Source organism: Anabrus simplex, chromosome 1 (genome assembly GCF_040414725.1).
Source record: "Anabrus simplex isolate iqAnaSimp1 chromosome 1, ASM4041472v1, whole genome shotgun sequence".
Taxonomy (NCBI): domain Eukaryota; kingdom Metazoa; phylum Arthropoda; class Insecta; order Orthoptera; family Tettigoniidae; genus Anabrus; species Anabrus simplex.
The window spans coordinates 14,355,501-14,374,324 of record NC_090265.1 but is presented as its reverse complement, the minus strand read 5'-3'; the positions used below and the strand labels follow the sequence as shown (position 1 = coordinate 14,374,324).

At 38.5% G+C, this 18,824-nt stretch overlaps 2 protein-coding genes across 5 annotated transcripts in view; one reads left to right on the top strand and one right to left on the bottom strand.

Moving 5' to 3' along the window:
- The window catches only part of LOC136859209 (zinc finger protein 84), an 83,372-nt gene extending 82,754 nt beyond the window's left edge, over positions 1–618 (bottom strand). The window contains exon 1 of the mRNA XM_067138682.2: positions 207–618. The gene's annotated coding sequence lies outside the window, so the exon portion shown is untranslated. The remainder of the gene's footprint in view (positions 1–206) is intronic.
- A 204-nt stretch (positions 619–822) lies between these two features.
- Positions 823–18,824, top strand: part of LOC136859225 (zinc finger protein 28) — a 115,450-nt gene continuing 97,448 nt past the window's right edge. For 3 of the 4 annotated variants that reach the window (XM_068225279.1, XM_067138686.2, XM_067138683.2), the window contains exon 1: positions 1,410–1,531. The gene's annotated coding sequence lies outside the window, so the exon portion shown is untranslated. Of the gene's footprint in view, positions 979–1,409; positions 1,532–18,824 lie in introns of those variants that run through there. The other variant, XM_067138684.2, reaches the window with a different exon arrangement.

The window sequence follows — 18,824 nt, the reverse complement described above, 5'->3', positions numbered from 1 at the left end:
TCCGACTAATACTTGTAACTTAATAGCTAAGAAAAAAATTAACTAGATCATTGATACATCGTGTGCTTATTTGCCAGTTTATGATAAATAACAAGTTAAATTTTTAACCTAATACATTCATAAATTCCAGAGAAATTTAATATTGAACAAAGGTATACATTTATGGGGGATGCACACTTCCCAGGCCCCTTAAGTTGTGAACTTACATTCTTGGCGTCGTCGTGAGCTACGTCGTTCGCCCACCGATGATAAGCACTGCATCGCCGCTCCCGAAGTTCCTACTTGTTTCTTCTACGTTTTCCAGGACACTGTAGTCAATACTACCGTCCATGCTCACTAATATTAGTGTCCAACACGGCTTCCCACGGAGTGACTGTGCTTTCATTTTTTTTTTTTAATTTTTTGGACTTCTGGCGTTGCCTACGTGTGTATCTCGTCTTGTCTTGTCTTGCGGATATTTATTTGGGATTCAATAAATTCTTTCCCAGTCACGAGACCATCAATATATTACACTTATATCACAAAAGCACACGATTACATCACTAATGCCCGATTTTAGCATGATCACACGTAGATAGATGCACTTAAAGAAGCAATATTATATCGGGTATAAGTAGGTTCATGGAAGTATTACATTCGGTACTGAGCAGAGACACAAATAACTTAGTAAGCTGGAATAGGAGTAACGTGTTACACTGTACAAGATCGGAAGGTAATAAAGTGTGTATCTCGTAGGCAACGCTTCTGGCCACTTAGTCGCGTTGGTTGACAGGGCTGCCAACCTCTCTAGTTAGGAACTAAAAGAAAGGAGGTCTGAGGGCGTTAAAGCCGCTGCGAGCGGCGTTACGCCTCTTGTTTCCAGTGTAAACACCATTGACCTGAGCTTATAGAGGACTTGAATTTGCCTCTCTTCGGAATGTAGATCCTCTTCTTTAGGGTGTCCAGGAGCGTTACCCAGAAGTAGCAAAGCTTTAGGAGGTAAATTGTGGTCTTATGAAAATCATTTTACAGCCGGTATAAAATCTTGCTTGAACCATTCGGTAATAACATCTCGGGTAACCCATCTTTTGGTCATCTACAGTATATAAAACATTTGGAGAACCATACATCATGCCATATACCAAATTCATCGCAAATTTATTCCTGAACCTTGTGGTGGTTATTTCTATCTGGCACACAATGGGAATGGCAAACCAGATCTAACGTGCTTTCTTATATTACACTACTTTGCTGGTTGGTTCTGAAATTTGGAATGCTTATTAAATTAAAAGTAATATCTAATATCACTTTCATAATTATATCTGACGTATAACTCACTTGTAGAATAGGGTTCCGGTTTGTAGTGTACGATTTTCAAAAGATGTCTAACAGAACCCGAAACACAAATAATTTATCCAATGTACCACCGTATTTGGTAGTTTGGTACCACCCATCCTATTACACCACTTAGGGTATGGAATTTAAAAGTGCGTAGTGAAAAAAGTATTTTGGCTGAAACAAATCTGAATCGTGAAAATATAAAATTTTGCAGGTGAGTGATGTGATAATTCAATCAATTACTACTGATCTGCATTCAGGGCAGTCGCTCAGGTGGCACATTCCCTTATCTGTTGTTTTCCTATCCTTTTCTTAAATGATTGTAAAGAAATTGGAAATTTATTGAACATCTCCCTTGGTAAGTTATTCCAATCCCTAACTCCCCTTCCTATAAACGAATATTTGCCCCAGTTTGTCCTCTTGAATTCCAACTTTATCTTCATATTGTGATCTTTCCTACTTTTAAAGACACCATCCAAACTTATTCGTCTACTGATGTCCTCCCACGCCATCTCTCCACTGACAGCTCGGAACATACCACTTAATAATATCAATATAATGGTCCCCTATTGGACATTATTATTACATACCACTTAGTCGAGCAGCTCGTCTCCTATCTCCCAAGTCTTCCCAGCCCAAACTTTGCAACATTTTTGTAACGCTACTCTTTTGTCGGAAATCGCGCAGAACAAATCGAGTTGCTTTTCTTTGGATTTTTTCCAGTTCCCGAATCAAGTAATCCTGGTGAGGGTCCCATACACTGGAACCATACTCAAGTTGAGGTCTCACCAAGAGACAAATATGCTCTCTCCTCTACATCCTTACTACAACCCCTAAATACTCTCATAACCATGTGCAGAGATCTGTACCCTTTATTTACAATCATATTTATGTGATTACCCCAATAAAATCTTTCTGTATATTTATACCTAGGCATTTACAATGATATCCCAAAGGGAACTTTCACCCCATCAACGCAGTAATAAAAACTGAGAGGACTTTTCCTATTTGTGAAACTCTCAACCTGACTTTTATCCCTGTTTATCATCATACCATTGCCTACTACCTAATAAAAGAACTAGATGGTGTGCAGAGGAAAGCAGGAAGGTTTGTAACAGGGGATTTCAGGAGAAAAAGTAGTGTATCAGAAATGTTAAAGGAACTTAGGTGGGAAACTTTAAGTAAGAGAAGGGAGAAAACTAGACTTATAGGATTATATAGAGCCTATACAGGAGAAGAAGCATGGGGAGATATCCGTGAGAGGCTTCGATTGGAAAATAATTATATTGGTAGAACTGACCACAAGTACAAAATTAGAAGGAATTTTAGCAGAAGCGATTGGGGTAAATTTTCTTTCATTGGGAAGGGCGTGAAGGAGTGGAACAGTTTACCAGGGGTAGTGTTTGATCCTTTTCCAAAATCTGTACAGATATTCAAGAAGAGAATAAACAACAACAGAGATAATAAATTAAATGTTAGAGGGCATTCGACCAGTGCAGGATATTGTAAATAATAAATGTGTGTGATTAAATCCCTTGGTCTAAGGAGTTTGGACAGCCCAAGTAGGGGACTGCCTGTAGGGGTGAAGTACAGTGGGGACTTCGAGGGCCCTGGGACCGCTACGGTAGCTGTGAAGGCCCTTCAGGAACTCTGAAAAGTGGTGGCAAAAGGGGCTCTGGTTAAGACGCAGCAGGTCGTTATGCTACTTAGGTTCCAAAATGGGTAAAATATAAATATGTAAATAAATTCAGTGTTAATTTTAATCTTATACCAGTTGTATAGTATTATTAGAAGTAATTTCACATACCGTACTGTATATGAGTTGACTATGTTTGTAAGATATTATAAGTAGAATTTTGTAAACAATATAAATTTATTAAGGATGATGTGTGTGTTTAATAGAAAAAATTATTAGCATAAATTGTACAATATTGTATTCTAGGAAAATTTTCTTCGTCTCCTGTTAATTTAAAATTTAGTGCTTGACAATAATGTATTTTAGTGTACCATTTGCCACCGAGGTAGACACCTCATTTGCAAATAAAGAGATTTTGATTTGATTTGATTTGATCTCACAACATTATTCAGGTCATTTTGCAGTTGATCACAATCTTGTAACTTATTTATTACTCTGTACAGAATAACATCATCTGCGAAAAGCTTTATCTCTGATTCCACTTCTTTACACATATCATTGATATATATATATATAAGAAAATAATAAAGGTCCAATAATACTGCCTTGAGGAACTCCCCTCTTAATTTTTACAGGGACAGATAATGCTTCACCTACTCTAATTCTCTGAGTTCTATTTTTTAGAAACAGAGCCACCCATTCAGTCACTCTTTTGTCAAGTCCAATTGCACTCATTTTTGCCAGTAGTCTCCCATGATCTACCCTATCAAATGCCTTAGATAAGTCAATCGCAATACAGTCCGATTGACCTCCTGAATTAAGGATATCTGCTAAACCTTGCTGGAATCCTACAAGTTGGTCTTCAGTGGAATAACTTTTCCTAAATCCAAACTGCCTTCTGTCAAACCATTTATTAATTTTTTTAACCATGTCTTATATAATCAGAAAGAATGCCTTCCCAAAGCTTACATACAATGCATGTCAAACTGACTGGCCTGTAATTTTCAGCTTTATGCCTATCACTCTTTCCTTAACATACAGGGGCTACTATAGCAACTCTCCATTCATTTGGTAAAGTTCCTTCATGCGAACAAAAATCAAACAAGTACTTCAGATATGGTACTATATCCTAACCCATTGTCTTTAGTATATCCCGTGAAACCTTATCAATTCCAGCTGCATTTCTAGTTTTCAACTTTTGTATCTTACTGTAAAAGTCATTGCTGTCATAGGTAAATTTTAATACTTCTTTAGTATTAGTCACGTCCTCTATCTGGACATTATCCTTTTAGCCAACAATCTTTACATACTGCTGGCTGAATACTTCTGCCTTTTGAAGATCCTTGCATACACACTCCCCTTGTTCATTAATTATTCCTGGAATGTCCTTCTTGAAACGTGTTTCTGCCTTATAGTACCTATACATACTCTTCCATTTTTCACTAAAATTAGTGTGGCCACCAATTATGCTTGCCATCATGTTATTCTGAGGTGACTTCTTTGCTAGATTCAATTTCCTAGTAAGTTCCTTCAATTTTTCCATACTTCCACAGCCATTCCTAACCCTATTTCTTTCAAACCTGCACCTCCTTCTTAGTCTCTTTACTTCTCTGTTATAATATAGTGGATCTTTACCATTCCTTACCACATTTAAAGGTACAAACCTATTTTCACATTCCTCAACAATTGCTTTAAACCCATCCCAGAGTCTGTTTACATTTTTGTTTACCGTTTTCCACTGATCATATTTATTAAAAACTCCCTCATGCCTGTTTTATCAGCCATATGATACTACCTAACAGTCCTAATTTTAATCATTTCCCTTCTTTCACATTTATTTTTAATTACCACAAAAACGGCTTCGTGATCACTAATACCATCTATTACTTCGGTTTCTCTATAGAGCTCATCTAGTTTTACCAGCACCACGTCCAGAATATTCTTCCCTCTAGTTGGTTCCATCACTTTCTGAATCAGGTGCCCTTCCCATATTAACTTATTTGCCATTTGTCGGTCATGCTTCCTGTCGTTCGCATTACCTTCCCAATTGACATTTGGTAAATTGAGATCACTCGCTACGATCACGTTCCTTTCCTTATCGTTTCCCACATAGCTGATTATCTTATCAAATAATTCTGAATCAGCATCTGCGCTACCCTTTCCTGGTCTGTACACTCCAAAGACATCTAGTTGCCTATTATCTTTAGATATGAGCCTTACCACTAGAATTTCATGCTTGTCATCTTTAACTTTTTCGTAGCTTACAAATTGTTCTTTCACCAGAATGAATACTCCCCCTCCTACCTTTCCTATCCTATCTCTACGATACACACTCCAGTTCTGTGGGAAAATTTCTGCATCCATTATATCATTTCTCAGCCATGATTCAACTCCTATCACAATATCTGGTAAGTGTATATCTATTAAATTACTTAATTCTATTCCTTTCTTTGCAATACTTCTACAGTTGAGCACTAACAGTTTTATGTCATCCCTACTTGATTTCCAGTTCCCTGTTCCCTTAACACTGCTGCCTAGCGCACCCTTTTTCCCTGAATGTACCTGCCTATAACCCTTCTAAGCAAATTTCATAACTTATATGTACCACTGCGGTTTAAGTGAAGGCCATCTGAGCGCAGATCCCTATCTCCTACCCACCCATTAGGATATAGAAATTTCATTCCCAGTTTCCCACATACCCACTCCATAGTCACATTTAAATCCCCAATCACCTTCCAGTCAGTATCACTCCTATACAGTATTCCACTGATAACAATCTCTGCTTCCTTAAACTTCATCCGTGCTGCATTTACCAGATCCCACACATGCCCAACTATGTTCGTACTTATACCTGCTTGTCTTACGTTGTTAGTACCACCGTGAAACCCTACCACCTTCTCCTTTCTCCTCCTCTTCTACTTTCCTCAACATCTGCCTTAACCTAATTCCTGGATAACACTCTACCCTGGTACCCTTTCCTCCACACCCTTTCCCAACATGTCTAACGATAGAATTTCCCATGACCAGAGCCTCAACTCTACCCACCTCATTTGATCCCCTCCCCACCTGGTCAGTCCTATCTTTTCTGACAGGTGCAGAAGCTACTTCTTCCTCCCTTTTCTCCATCCCATGACCTTGTTCCACATGTCTTTTCCTATCCACTACTCCACATTTCCCTTTCCGACCTCTTCCCTTTCTCCTACCTCCAAACTTCTCGGCAGCAGTTCCCTGTTCCTCATCTTCCCTCTTTTGCTCTATCTGCAGTGAATTGTACAGATTTCTCACTGACACCTGTCCTGAATTTTGATCCTGAATGGAGTCCTTAGCCTGCGATCTCCTTCCCCTTAGAACATTAGACCACTTGTCCGACAATTCCCCCATTTCCTTCCAATCCCTCTATTATACCTACTGTGTCCTGTACATTGTTTGGAGACCTACTTTCCTTCCTGTCCTCTGAGAGTATCCTAATTATCTCCCTCAAGCTCTCTAACTCCTCCCTCCTACTCCTTAATGCCTGGCCACACCCACAGTTCCTACACTCGCACTGCTTAGCCATTTTTTACTATTTGAAAAGAAAAGGAAAAATAAGATTACTTATTCTGTGCAAAATAAAAATGAAAGGGAAAAAAATATTGTCTAGGTTAGTTTGCAAAGAACACACGACAGTAAGTTATTTAACCCAATGGCATCATTTGATGACCCTAGCTCGTCATAGTTACTCGTGGCATATGAATCAAATGACGAGCTCTGCTCGCGGCGATGCACAGCTGTATATCAATCCGTATAGTTCAGTCAATAACCCACAGACGCCACTTGTATGCATTCTGAGCTGAAGTTTACACATGTGGCTTCAGTTTTTTCCCTTTCACCAGGTTCTCGCACACTTCTGGAACAAGAGATAAGAGAATCTTTCTACACATAATTTCGCTCATGTCAGTTGCCATCATGGCGTCAAGCAGATATGCTGGTGTTGATGAAGAAGGAATACGAAAGCTAATAGATAGTGTTTTAGAGAGTGATATTGAAGGCAGTGATGTTTGTGACGACGAAATTGACCCTGAAGTCCTTAGTTCGAGTACTAGCGATGCATATAATAGTTCTGATGACACGGAAAGTGAAGCAAATAACGACGGTGTGCCGAGTCTTTCAAAACGAGCTCGTACCTCGGCACTGACTAACTTGACTGACTGGAACTGGACAAAAAGTGACAATAAACCTGTTGTACATAAGTTTAGTGAATACAGTGGGGTTAATGAAAATTTATTGAAAAAGTTTGATACACAGCCACTATCTGAACTCTCAGTTTTTTGTGAATACATGAACCCTTTGTTTGACAAAATATCTATCGAGACAAATTCATATGCAGCAAAACAGTTGAGCAATCCTGACAGAAAAAAGTTGAAAGACGATGACAAATGGTTTGAGACTACACCCGACGAAATTAGGGCATATTTTGCGTTAGTTATACTAATGTCACAAGTGCGAAAGTCAAGAATACAGTTATACTGGAGTAAAAACAGGTGTATAAACACTCCTATTTTTCGTGAAACCATGAGCAGGGAAAGATTTATTCTAATTTCACGATTTTTACATTTTGTTGACGATGAACAAGTCGATAGTAGTGACAAACTAAGAAAGATTAGGCCTATAATACAACATTTCTGCTCCAAATTTTCAGAATTATATTTACCATCACAAGACATTGCTCTAGATGAAAGTCTAATGAATTTCAGAGTACTCCTTTCATATGTCCAGTGTAATAGGTCTAAACGTTCTAGGTTTGGAATAAAAATTTACAAAATTTGTGAATCAGGTTCTGGCTACTGTCTGTCTTTCAAAATTTATGTAGGTGATGATGTAACGGATCCAAGTCTGCCAGCAAGTACAAACGTCGTGCTCAACATGTGTGAACCCTTGTTAGGCCGAGGACATACATTGTTTTTAGATAATTGGTATTCTTCCCCAGATTTATTCAAAAGGCTACACGACAAGCAGATGAATGTAATTGGTACTGTTAGACAGAACCGAAAAGACATGCCTCGCGATATCAGTAAGAAGAAACTAAAACGTGGAGAGTATGAGACGTGGGCTGCCAACAGTATGTTGTGTGTGAAGTGGAAAGATAACAAGGATGTTTGCTTTCTCACCACTAAACACAAATCAGCTGACATGACAGGGACAGGCAAACTCAGACGAAAGAGAGGACAAACCCCGAGGTAAGAAGTGATAAAGCCCAAGTGTGGCCTTGAATACCAGAAGGGGATGGGTGGTGTTGACCTTCAGGATCAGGTTACAGCTCTGTTCGTCATGCGACGCACAGTGAAAGGATATAGGAAAATATTCTTTTATCTCCTAGATATGTGTATTTTCAATTCCTTCACTGTGTATCACAAGATCGCTGCTAACAGAAAGACGAGCTACACGGACTTCCGAACTAGCATTGCGCAGCAGCTACTAGAGACTGTTCAGTTGCCGGAGTACTCGGTTCGAGGTCGACCTTCAGCAAGCACCACCCCAACTAGATTACAAGCTAAATCATGGGCCCACTTTCCCATGCGTATTCCCCCTACACAGAAGAAATCAAGAGTCACAAGAAGGTGTGGGGTGTGTGCTACAGCCGGGGTAAGAGAAGCGAAAGTTGCTGGCAGTGCAAAAAGTGTGGCGTAGCTCTTCACTTAGAAGAATGTTTTGAGGTGTACCACACCCAGCAGACGTACTAAAATAGCGGCATTGGTAAGTTTATTACTTCGTTATCATGCATGCAAATTTTCAGAAAGGAATATTTACTGGTTGGTTTAGTGTGATTTTCTAAATAATAGTGTGATGACGACGGCCGTAGAGCGGTATTTAAATGTGATTTCTTAGTGAACTCCTATGGTATTTAAATGTGAGGCGAATGGGTTAATATAGGCTACTACTGCACTACAACACTACTTAATTGTACTATTTTTATTCCTACAACACACTAACATGATGAAAATGGCTGTTAATTACTGGAAAGAGAGAATAATACACAAGAATTATGCAATTCTTAACTGCAGTTAACGGGATACAACCGTTTTAAATTTCACATACTAGATCAGTAATTCTCCGTTAGGAGAACAATGTCAACACACTACTGCACAAATGATAATTGAAATACAACGCAAGGAATCCCATAAAGGCTAATTTACGCCGATCTAGATGATGTTTTATCACCAGTGAACTTCGTTTTTCAACCATCATATGTGATTTTTAACGTTTATCATCATGATTATTCTTAAAAATCAGCAACGTAGTTTATAATAAGAGGTCACCCTGATATGAAAAACTGATGTTATCATAAACAGTCTAATACAATCAAGCGTAGATATATTGGACAACTTTTAAGAACATCTAATTACTGCGTTGATGGGGTAAATAATCCTTTTGGGGATCATTGTAAGTACCAAGGTGTTAATATAAGGAAAGATCTTCATTGGGGTAATCACAGAAATATGATTGTTAATAAAGGGTACAGATCTCTGCACATGGTTATGAGGTTATTTAGGGGCTGTCTATCACTCTTTCCTTTATTCAGGGGCTACTATAGCAACTCTCCATTCATTTGGTACAGCTCCTTCATGTAAATAATAACTACAAAATTACCTAAGATATTGTACTAAATCCCAATGCATTGACTTTAGTATATCCCAAAAATCCTTATCAATTCCAGCTGCTTTTCTAGTTTTCAACTGTTGTATCACACTGTAAATGTCATTGTAATTATAGGTACATTTTAATACTTCTTTAGTTTTAGTCACCTCATCTGTCTGGACCTCATCCTTGTAACCAACAGTCTGTACATACTGCTAACTGAATGGTTCTGCCCTTTGAACATTCGTGCATATACACTCCCCTTCTCTATTAATGACTCCTGGAATGTCCTTGGAACCTGTTTCTGCCTTAAAATACCTACACATATCCTTCCATTTTTCACTAAAATTTGTATGACAGCCAATTACGCCTATGCTTGCCATCATGTTATCCTTCCCTGACTTCTTTGTTAAATTCAATTTCCTAGTAAGTTCCTTCAATTTCTCCTTACTTCCACAGCCATTTCTAACTATTTCTTTCCAACATGCACCTCCTTCTTAGTTCCTTTACTTCTCTGTTATAATATAGTAGGTATTTAACATTTGTTACCACCTTTAAAGGTACATACCTGTTTTCACATTCCTCAACAATTACTTTAAACCCATCCCGGAGTATATTTACATATTTATTTACTATTTTCAACTGATCATAGTTACGTTTTAAAAACTCCCTCATGCCTGTTTCATCAGCCATGTGGTACTGCCTAATAGCCCTACTTTTATCACCTTCCTTTCTATCACATTTAGTTTTAACTATGAGAAAAACAGTTTCGTGATCACTAATACCATCTATTACTTCATTTTCTCTATAGAGCTCATCTGTTTTTACCATCACCACGTCCAGAATATTCTTCCCTCCATTTGGTTCCATCACTTTCTGAATCAGCTATCCTCTCCATATTAACTTAATTTCCTATTTGTTGGTCATGCTTCCTGTCATTTTCATTACCTTCCTTACTGACATTTAGTAAATTGAGATTACCTGTTACCATTACATTCCTTTCCATATCTTTTCCAATATATCTGATTTTCTTATCAAATAATTCTGAATCATTGTCAGTGCTACACTTTCCCGGTCTGTACACTCGAAAGACATTGAGTTGCTTATTATGTTTAGTTTACAAATTCTTCTTTCACCATAATGAATACTCCCCCTCCTACCATTTTTATTCTATTTCTATGATACATACTCCAGTTCAGTGGGAAAATTTCTGCATCCATTATATAATTTCTCAGCCATGATTCAACTTCTTTTACAATATCTGGTAAGTTTATATGTATTAAATTACTTAATTCTATTCCTTTCTCTACAATACTACAATTCAGCATTAACATTTTTACATCCTATCTGCCTACTTGACTTCCAGATCCCTGTATCCTTATCTTCACCCCCTAGACCATCCCATTTCCCTGTATGTACCTGTCTATAACCTTTCTAAACAAATTTCTTAACTTTTACGTACGACTGCAGCTTAAGTGAAGGCCATCTGAGTGTAGACCCCTATCTCCTACCCACTCATTAGGATCTAGAAATCTTACTCCCAGTTTCTCACATATCTATTCCATAGTCTCATTTAAATCCCCAATCACCTTCCAGTCAGTATCCCTCTTACATAATATTCCACTGATAACAATCTCCACTTCCGTAAACTTTACCCTTTCTGCATTTACCAGATCTCATACATCCGCAGCTATGTTGGTACTTATACCTGCTTTCCTTACGTTGTTGGTACCAACGTGAAACACTGCCACATTCTCCTTTCCCTCCTCCTTCTCTTCTACTTTCGTCAACATCTCTCCTAACCTAATTCCTGGATAACAATCTACTGTAGTTTCCTTTCCTCCACACACTTTCTCCACATTTCTAAGAATGGAATCCCCCATCAGCAGAGCCTCAACCCTACCCACCTCATTTGATCCCCTCCCCTCCTCCTCAGTCCTGTCTTTTCTCACTGCTGCAGAAGCTATTTCCTCCTCCCTTTTCTCCCTCCCATAACCCTGTTCCACCTGTCTTTTCTTATCCTGTACTCTACATTTCCCTTTCCTACCTTTTCTTTTTCTTGGCCCCTGTCTTCTTGAACATACGTTGAGGAAGACGTGATCAGCAAAAGGTTTATGAAAACTACTGTACTCCTCGTTGCGCACAAGGACCACAGCTGGTTGTATCGCTACTTCAGCAAATATGAACAAATTGTTCGCTTGGTGACCTGGATTTTTCGGTTCAAGAATAATGCCCTTTGTTGGAATGAGAAGAGGCATGGACCATTGTCAGCAGAAGTAATTCTATTCACTGAGAGTACTGTTTGGAGACTTGTACAAGAAGAAACTTTTCATTCAATAGATGACCACAGGCTCTACAACCTTTCTCCCTTCAAAGATGAGGCAGTCTGATACGTGTAAAGACACAGTTGACGGAAAGGGATGTTGCCTGCTCATTTGCCCCTCCTGTCATGATTCCTCATGGCCACCAAATTGTGAAGCATTTCATTCTCAATCACCACATAAAGGAAAAGCATGTTGGTGCTCTTATGCTGTGGTCAATTTTAAGAGAAAATGTGTGGATACTGAAAGGACGTCAAGCAACACGTCAAGAAGTGAGAAAGTGCATTGTCTGTCGTCACCATACTTATAAGAATTTTGATGCTGATTCTCCGACGCTCCCTACATCCAGAGTAAATGACGCCGCAGGTTTGTGGTGTGTGCGATAGATTACGCCGATCCTCTCATTCCGAAAGGCGGCCAAAGGCATGGGTAGGCCTGTTCACGTGTGGAGTCTACAGGGCAATACGTTTAGAGATTGTCACGTCTCAAAGTACCATTTCTTCAAATCAAATCAAAATCTCTTTATTTGCAGATGAGGTGTCTACCTCAGTGGCAAATGGTACACTAAAATACATTATTGTCAAGCACTAAATATTAAATTAACAAGAGAAGAAAATTTTCCTATAATACAATATTATACAATTTACGCTAACAATTTTTTCTATTAAACACACAGCTCATCCTTAATAAATTTATATTGTTTACAAAATTCTACTTATAATATCTTCTGTACTACTTACAAATATAGTCAACTGATATACAGTTTGTGGAATTACTTCAAATGATACAATACAACTGGTATAAGATTAAAATTTACATTGCATTTATTTACTTATTTTTTATAATTTTTCTTACCCATTCTGGAACCTAAGTAGCATAACGACCTGCTGCGTCTTAACCAGAGCCCCTTTTGCCACCACTTTTCAGAGTTCCTGAACGGCCTTCACAGCTACCGTACCGGTCCCAGGGCCCTCACTGTACTTCAGTCCTACGGGCAGTCCCCTACTTTGGCTGTCCAAACTCCGTACACCAGGGGATGGAATTAATTTATTCACACACATTTTTTTATTTACAATAACCAGCACTGGTCAAATGCCCTCTAACACTTCATTTATTTTCTCTGTTGCTGTTTATTCTCTTCTTGAATATCTGTACAGATTTTGGAAAAGGATCAAACACTACCCCTCGTAAACTGTTCCACTCCTTCACACCCTTCCCAATGAATGAAAATTTACCCCAATCGCTTCTGCCATGGCCATCTTGACATATAGAGGCCTGCCACCAACAGTTGTGACGTCCGTCGTTGCGTGTAATTCCTGTATTGCTGATACGATACCTTTTATCATAATTTGACAAAGAAAATGCAATAATAAGCCTATAAACACCAAAGAAACACTATCAAAAGTATACATACGAATACGCAGATATATGATGTAGATGTTGATTCCCATAGGGAACCTAAAATATTTGTCCTGAATGAGTAAATTTATAATACCAATATAATGGTCCGTTATTGGACATTATAAATTTTCCAGCTAACTCATTCTTGGTTGCCTGCGTTTCACCCTCGTGTGCTAAGTTAGGCTCATCAGTTGGGACTTAGCACACCACCCAAGACGCAAGGCTAGTGCATACTGTGGAGGCCACTGCATAGTCTATTTGAAGCCACCAGCAGTGCCAGTGCACTATGAGAGCTATGTCTCATTTCCAAAAAATAGATGCCTGCCTGGCCATCAAATGATGTAGATGTTGATTCCCATAGGGAACCTAAAATATTTGTCCTGAATGAGTAAATTTATAATACCAATATAATGGTCCGTTATTGGACATTATAAATTTTCCAGCTAACTCATTCTTGGTTGCCTGCGTTTCGCCCTCGTGTGCTAAGTTAGGCTCATCAGTTGGGACTTAGCACACCACCCAAGACGCAAGGCTAGTGCATACTGTGGAGGCCACTGCATAGGCTATTTGAAGCCACCAGCAGTGCCAATGCACTATGAGAGCTATGTCTCATAGTGCACGAAACGAAACGCAGGCAACCAAGAATGAGTTAGCTGGAAAATTTATAATGTCCAATAACGGACCATTATATTGCTATTATAAATTTACTCATTCAGGACAAATATCATTGGCACTGCTGGTGGCTTCAAATAGCCTATGCAGTGGCCTCCACAGTATGCACTAGCCTTGCGTCTTGGGTGGTGTGCTAAGTCCCAACTGATGAGCCTAACTTAGCACACGAGGGCGAAACACAGGCAACCAAGAATGAGTTAGCTGGAAAATTTATAATGACCAATAACGGACCATTATATTGGTATTATAAGTTTACTCATTCAGGACAAATATTTTAGGTTCCCGATGGGAATCAACATCTACATAATTTGATGGCCAGGCAGGCATCTATTTTTTGGAAATGAGACATAGCTCTCATAGTGCATTGGCACTGCTGGTGGCTTCAAATAGCCTATGCAGTGGCCTCCACAGTATGCACTAGCCTTGCGTCTTGGGTGGTGTGCTAAGTCCCTACTGATGAGCCTAACTTAGCACACGAGGGCGAAACGCAGGCAACCAAGAATGAGTTAGCTGGAAAATTTATAATGACCAATAACGGACTATTATATTGGTATTATAAATTTACTCATTCAGGACAAATATTTTAGGTTCCCTGTGGGAATCAACATCTACATAATTTGATGGCCAGGCAGGCATCTATTTTTTGGAAATAAGACATAGCTCTCATAGAGCATTGGCACTGCTGGTGGCTTCAAATAGCCTATGCAGTGGCCTCCACAGTATGCACTAGCCTTGCGTCTTGGGTGGTGTGCTAAGTCCCAACTGATGAGCCTAACTTAGCACACGAGGGCGAAACGCAGGCAACCAAGAATGAGTTAGCTGGAAAATTTATAATGACCAATAACGGACCATTATATTGGTATTATAAATTTACTCATTCAGGACAAATATTTTAGGTTCCCTATGGGAATCAACATCTACATAATTTGATGGCCAGGCAGGCATCTATTTTTTGGAAATGAGACATAGCTCTCATAGTGCATTGGCACTGCTGGTGGCTTCAAATAGCCTATGCAGTGGCCTCCACAGTATACACTAGCCTTGCGTCTTGGGTGGTGTGCTAAGTCCCAACTGATGAGCCTAACTTAGCACACGAGGGCGAAACGCAGGCAACAAAGAATGAGTTAGCTGGAAAATTTATAATGTCCAATAACGGACCATTATATTGGTATTATAAATTTACTCATTCAGGACAAATATTTTAGGTTCCCTATGGGAATCAACATCTACATCATTTGATGGCCAGGCAGGCATCTATTTTTTGGAAATGAGACATAGCTCTCATAGTGCATTGGCACTGCTGGTGGCTTCAAATAGCCTATGCAGTGGCCTCCACAGTATGCACTAGCCTTGCGTCTTGGGTGGTGTGCTAAGTCCCTACTGATGAGCCTAACTTAGCACACGAGGGCAAAACGCAGGCAACCAAGAATGAGTTAGCTGGAAAATTTATAATGACCAATAACGGACTATTATATTGGTATTATAAATTTACTCATTCAGGACAAATATTTTAGGTTCCCGATGGGAATCAACATCTACATAATTTGATGGCCAGGCAGGCATCAATTTTTTGGAAATAAGACATAGCTCTCATAGTGCATTGGCACTGCTGGTGGCTTCAAATAGCCTATGCAGTGGCCTCCACAGTATGCACTAGCCTTGCGTCTTGGGTGGTGTGCTAAGTCCCAACTGATGAGCCTAACTTAGCACACGAGGGCGAAACGCAGGCAACCAAGAATGAGTTAACTGGAAAATTTATAATGTCCAATAACGGACCATTGTATTGGTATTACGCAGATATATGCACTCAAGGTAATATATTACATATTATAAAATGTTCGACTGAAGGCTACTCACCTGGACTGTACGATGATGGTGAATAGGCGAATGGTTTTCTCTCAAAACAACACAATTCTTTTATGCTTGTCTGAGCACAAGAATAAGTTAAAAAACGTATTTTTCCAAAATATGACAGATCTTGGTCACAACACTCATTAACTCAGCAGCACACACCCACACTTGGCACGGGTTTTTCAACTTTCATTATCAAAACATTGAAAACATTGAAAGAAACATCCCTAGAATTTCCACTGTCAAAAAATATATATTTGAATCAGATATCAAGGTTTGAGTTAATGTGTAGCTTTCCACAGTTTAAAAAGTAGTATGATGGTCACTAGGCAAACTGTTGCTGTTTCTAAAATGCCATTATATTACACTTATTTGAGCACATAGTGTTATTTATTAATTATTTATCAATGACAGGGAAATATTTGCCATGATATTATAGATCTTGGACACAACGCTCATTAACTCTGCAGCTCACACCCACACTTGTCACAGAAATTACCAGGTTTTTCAACTTTCATTATAAAAACATTGAAAGAAACATCCGTACAATTACTACTGGATGAAGTATCAAGGTCTGAGTTAACGAGTACCTTTCCACAATTTGAAAAGTAGTATGATGGTCACTCGGCAAACTGTTGCTGTCTCTAAAATGCCCTTATATTACACTTATTTCAGCACATAATGCTATTAATTATTTATCAATGACAGTTATGAAAAATATTTGCCATGATATGATAGATCTTTGACACAACACTCATTAACTCTGCAGCTCACACCCACACTTCTCACAGAAATTACCAGGTTTTTCAACTTCCATTATCAAATCATTGAAAGGAAGATCCCTACAATTTCCACTGTTTAAAAATACACCTTTGAATCAGATATCAAGGCCTGAATTAACAAGTAGTCCTCCATAACAAATCATTTGATGCTCAATAGGCGAGCTGTTGTCTCTAAAATGTTATTATTTTATGCTTGTTTGTGCACACAGTGTTGTTGTTTATTATTTTTCAGTAATTGTTACTAAAATTATTTCCGAAAATGTGGCAGATGTTGGACACAATACTAATGAACTCTATACCACACACACACTTATCACAGTAATTGCCAGTTTCTTCTACTTTCATTCTCAAAAAGTTTGTAAAAACATCCCTATGACTTCCAGTGATCTTCAAAATCAGATATCAAGGTCTGAAATAAAGTGTAGCCCTTCACAGCAATTTGAAAAACAAAATATGTAGGCTGTTTCAACTCCTCTCTGTACAGCTTTAGCAAGTATGAATTTGGTTTGAAGCTTGTAAATAAAACTTTATTGACAACAATTTTGGTAGAAAATTCAAGTACATTTAGGGTTGTATAGTTACCCAACAAGTCCTCATAATTTGATACCTTGTCTCCTTCTTCTGGCGATTTTCATTTGGCAGGTGTTGGTTGAGACATATATGATGGCTGCCCTGTAAATATAGTTGGCACAACATTGTCAGTTAGTTTTGGCTTTACTCTAGGCACAGTTAAAACGGAACCATCTGGTTGTTTTGCAGTATCAACTCGAATTATGTGATTTTCGGAAAAATGTTTAATACAGACACAGGCATATTTACTGAGTTCAAAATTAGATCGGTGTATAGTATGAATCCATTTAGCTTGCTTCTCCTTATAGCTAGGAAACGCAAATGTTTGAGATAGCCACCTACTTATTCGAATGGTAATTGGATGTAGGCCTACATCCAGGCACACTACACGTTTGCCCCATTTTGCAAAGAGGAGCATACACTACACTAACACATTATAGTAATAATCATAATTAAATGATAAACTTTAGAGTACTTTAAACAATTCATAATAGCTCAGTGGGTACACTTAACCTAGCACATAACCTAGCAATACTTCCTAACATCAGGCTGCTCAAATTAGAATTCTATAGCATTTAACATAACTATTGCTGAAAATACATCCTTTACTGATGCGTTTTCATACAGTTATGACTTTTAAACACGAACGAACACCTCTAATAACGTTGAAATAACAACAACGTGCTACGAAACCACCATGTAAACAAGAATCGTGCCTGCATATCGCTGCATTAAAAATCTGACGTCATCTCTATGGAACTGTCATGTGTAGCAGGCCGGAACTTCGAGTTGGCCGTGCTTCTGCTAAAATTCCTTCTAATTTTATATTTGTGGTCAGTCCAGCCGATATAATTATTTTCCAACTGAAGCCTCTCACGGATATCTCCCCATGCTTCTTCTCTTGTATAGGCTCTATATAATCCTATAAGTCTAGTTTTCTCCCTTCTCTTACTTAAAGTTTCCCACCCAAGTTCCTGTAACATTTCTGTACACTACTCTTTCTCTTGAGATCCCCTGTTACAAATCTTGCTGCTTTCCTCTGCACACTGTCTATTTCTTTTCTTAGGTATTCTTGGTGAGGATCGCAAACACTGTTTGCATATTCCAATAATGGATGAACCATACTCAAGAATTTTTTTTCTTTTAATTCTTTGTTGCATCCTTTAAGTAGCCTCATTATGCCATGTAACGATCTGTATGCTTTCCCAACAATGTCTTCAACATGACCCTTCCAGTGCAAATTACTTTTAAATCTCACACCTAATTATTTGCACTTGCCATGTTTTGGGATAACTACCTCATCCAAAGTATATTCAAATTCAGTTTTAAAGCTCCTGTTTGTAAAAGTTGTAACAGTTGATTTGCCTCCATTAACCTTCATATTATTTTCTTCAACCCATTGTTGGATACTTTCAAGGTCCCTTTGTAATTCTGAACCATCCTCAATGTTGTTTATTTCCCTATAAACAATTATGTCATCTGCATATAATCTTATTTTTGATGTTATGTTGTTCCCTAAATCATTTGCATATATTAAGAAAAGTAACGGACTGATTATACTACCCTGTGCAATTCCCTTCCAAACTTTCTCTTTCTGTGATACATTATTTCCTTCTTTGACTTTCTGAACCCTTGTAACCGTAACGTCCAATCCTATTC